General features: G+C 49.2%; 1 non-coding gene across 1 annotated transcript; it reads right to left on the reverse strand.

Annotated features, from left to right (window-relative positions):
• Window positions 1-3,558: 3,558 nt before the first annotated feature.
• On the reverse strand, window positions 3,559-3,750 carry LOC142653976 (U2 spliceosomal RNA). The gene has a single exon (XR_012848809.1). It is a non-coding gene; the product is annotated as a U2 spliceosomal RNA (small nuclear RNA).

Consider the following 3,750-nt stretch of genomic DNA (forward strand, 5'->3'; position numbering starts at 1 on the left):
CAGAAAAAACATTGGTTAAAACATCACAACTAAAAGGCAGTAAATTTTTAGGACAAAAAATAAAATCAATCCTGGAGCTACAGGTGGCATTGCTCCAGGTGATCAATAAAAGCTTTAACTATTAAGATACGTCCTGGTAAAATTTCTTGAATAAAATCAACTAAAACGTTTCCCTTAAAAAGAATGGCGACCCCTGCTGATCTGGACTCGTTAGATCCAGACCAGATGGATGGACCACACTTCCAATCCTCTTTGTATTTTTGGTAAGACATTGTGTGGGGGATACCGCACTCCTGCAGGAAAAAACAACAGAGGCTGCCAGGCAAGATAAATAATTGAAAAGAGCAACCCTTCTCACTTTTGTCTTTGCGCCCCTCACGTTGAGGGAGATTCCCTTTATCTCAGACATTGGAACTGTAGGGAGAAAAAAATTGTCTTGATTTTAAAATTATAAATAATATTGGTAATTAAAATCAGACTGTCTCTCCACCAGCAACACCAGATATCTCACTTGAACTCGTATACCCGCCCCCATCCAAGCTTAGCGTCTGAAGGGATGACGCGGGAGAGGAACTACCTTCAGAGAGGGTATTGCCAACAACCCCGGCCTCGTACACAGGGAGCCCAAACTCATTCAGCCTTACCTGGGTCTCATATGGCGCTCTACTGAGGTCCATGTCTGGTGGTTCCCCCCAGGGCCCCGCCACTCCCCCCTGGGGCTGTGATGGCCTTTCTGGAACGGGAGGTTGTGCACAAGGCGGGGTGTCAGTATTTTCGGAGGGAGCAGTGCCCGCCCTCCTCACCAGTCACGGCGAGGAGGGGGTCCTAGGAGGAGCCGCATCTTTCCTCACTGATATATCCATCTGCTCCTCCCCTGTCTCCCTCCTACCGACTCGGCCTTGTCTTCCCTTTTTACGGGGACCCACCGGTACCTCATCATCCTCATCCGACTCGGACGTTAGAGACCCAGGCTTTGGAGCAGGCCCAGCATCCCCCTGGCTACCAGCCTTCTGGGGCGCCTCCGATTTTTTCCCGGCCTGCTCCATATCGGCCTTCCGCTTTGCCTGCCGATTTTCCTTTGCACTAGGCTCCCTTTTTTCCTCTGGGGTTGCTGGCCTCGAGGTACCTGCTTTGACTCCCGTACTTCGCACCTTGGAAGCCCAGGTACCTCGCTCCTCTTTTTGAGTGCTGGCCTGTTCCTCTCCTTGGGGACGGGCCTGGTCTGCTGGCGGAGCACGTGGGGGCGCTTCGGGTTGCTCTTCTTCTCCTCAGTACCTATGAGGGCAGGAAAAATACAGGTGACCAGTTTTTTGACAAAAATTACATCGCTTTTCTTCTGTGCATTCTCTCATGGTGTGATTTTTACTTCCACAGTTCCTACAGGTGACATCGCAGCTAAAACTGGTGTGCCCATAGGTACCGCAGGTCCTGCAGAAGTTTGGCATCCCTGAAAAGTAGAGGTCGCCATTCACATTCCCTATTTTAAAATGAGCCGGTGGTAATCTCGTTTCTTGGGTGGAGGGGTCCTTTATCAACGTCACAATAAATTTCCACTTGACAGTCCACACTCCGCACTCGTTCATTACTCTCCCCAACAGTTTAACGTTTCTGAAGTAAGCAGCTAAGAACGCCGCCACTTCCTGATCCTTTACGTATGGGGAATACATTTTAATCACTACGAGTTTGGTAACTTCAAATGCATGTTCGAATACCTTGACGCCCGAAGACGTGAGTTGAGCTTTCTCCCTCAGCTTTTTCCATGGCATCACGGAGGATTCCTTCTCCCATAAACGTAACATCAAAAACTCCACGCTTCGGGTAGTCCTGGATTGCCAGAATCTCATGCTTGTGGACTGCCAGTAGTTTCTCAAGGATATCGAGTACCAAAAACTTAATCCCACGTGGACCGCCTCCACCCTCTGTCAAGACGAATCTTGCAGAGTTTCTCAGCCGGGCATATACTGGCACCGCATCTGGTTCGCCCGCCATCGCCTAGCCGGGTCGAACCGCGCAGCTTGCGCTGCTCCCTATGGGGTACGGAGACACACCAAAGGGCTGGGGGGGGACCGCAACTCGTTGCTCAGGACTAAGCCTCTCTCCCAAATAGCAGCACGGGGGTGAAGTCCAGGCGAACCTGGACGATCCCCCGAGGCCGAGAGAGAGGGTACCTGAGCACCTTCTGACTAAAAACCTCCTGTATAAATACACTTGGTCTTAGCCAAAAGGCCGAGAAGCGATAACCCGAATGGGCCTGGCGTTGACCGAGCCTGCCTAATACTGCTGTTCACCCCTTGCAGCGATTCAGCCTACTCCTAGGCAATTCCACGGGGCCCTGCAGGCGCGCACACACTCACAGCTACTAAGCGGGAGGTGAATAAAGGCCGGAGAGGAAGCAAGACAGGATTTGCTTCTTTTGCTTGCACCACAATGCAGTGCTGAAAGAGGAGGAATCTACATAAAAACGCCTTCCTGGCAACGCCCAAATGCCCTCCTGCCATGCAGATAAACACTGGCAGCGGCAGCAAGTGCATGCCCACAGCCACCCCTTGTTCCTTCACACCTTGTATCAGCTTTAATCCAGTCCAGTCCGGTGCTGCCTGCTGAGCAGCACTGACCAACACTGCCTGGGCCCAGGCTTTTATCTCTGAGGCCCCATTATGATGTCAGAAAGCTGGCTCTGGAATCCTGAGGGCTCCACTATGACACGTGCAAAGTTCCGTCTGAACTTTATATAAGACGGTGAGGCTCAGTCAGTCACTCAGTGTTGCCTGAGAGGGCAACACTGCAACAGCCGGCCGCCAGGCTGTCTTTTTTTGCACAGCTAGTTGCCTCCAGGAGGCCACAAGAGGGAGACAAGGGACTGCAAAGTGGAAAATAGGCATCCACCAACTTTACAGACAACTTCTCCTTGCTCCTACAACCTCCATCCTTGCACAGTTTGTTATTCTTCTAGGTAACATAGTAACAAATCCAAATTGCTGCTCTCTTTGTAGGCAAGCAAGGCTTTGTTGCAACTGCAATTCTTACTTCTTCTTGAAATGTAGGGACGACAGTACATTCCATCACATCCATCTAGTGTACACAGGTAGGTCCATTGTGGCGGGCAGGCGAGCGGGCGGGCGGGCTGCTTTATTGGCTGTTTGCTGTTCCCCTACTCCACTCCACTATTTGACTGTGGTGCTGCATCAATCAATCAATCAATCAATCAATCAATCAATCAATCAATCAATCAATCAATCAATCAATCAGTGGCTGGCTCAGGTGCAGCTCTTTAACTTACCTAAAAGGGAGGGCGGAGAGAAGACAAGGAAGGTGAATGAGCTGTTCCAATGTGAAATGCCGGAAATACAGAAACACAGACGACACACAACAAGAGGTGGCAATCTATTCATTAATTGCATTTAATCAATGAGCTCATTATCACACATGACTGTACAAATGCATTGTCCAACAGGTGTTGAAATAATGGGATTAAAAGGGGAGATCCCTTCAGAAAGACAAAAACAATAGCAAACACAAATAGCACTTTTGGAATCTGATTTTAGTAAACACATAAGGGAAGGGTGCACCGGTCCTGGAAATACTGCAATACCAGGTCAATGCGTGGAGTGGACAGAGCAAGCTCTATTTCCATCTCCCTGTTCTAAAAATCCATTTAATATATGGTCCCCAGATAGGGGACGTATCAGATATTAAACTGATAAGAACAGATAAGGTTTCAACAAAGTTTTTTATTGGCAAAAATATTAT

This window comes from Rhinoderma darwinii, chromosome 5 (genome assembly GCF_050947455.1).
Source record: "Rhinoderma darwinii isolate aRhiDar2 chromosome 5, aRhiDar2.hap1, whole genome shotgun sequence".
In the NCBI taxonomy this organism is placed as follows: Eukaryota; Metazoa; Chordata; class Amphibia; order Anura; family Rhinodermatidae; genus Rhinoderma; species Rhinoderma darwinii.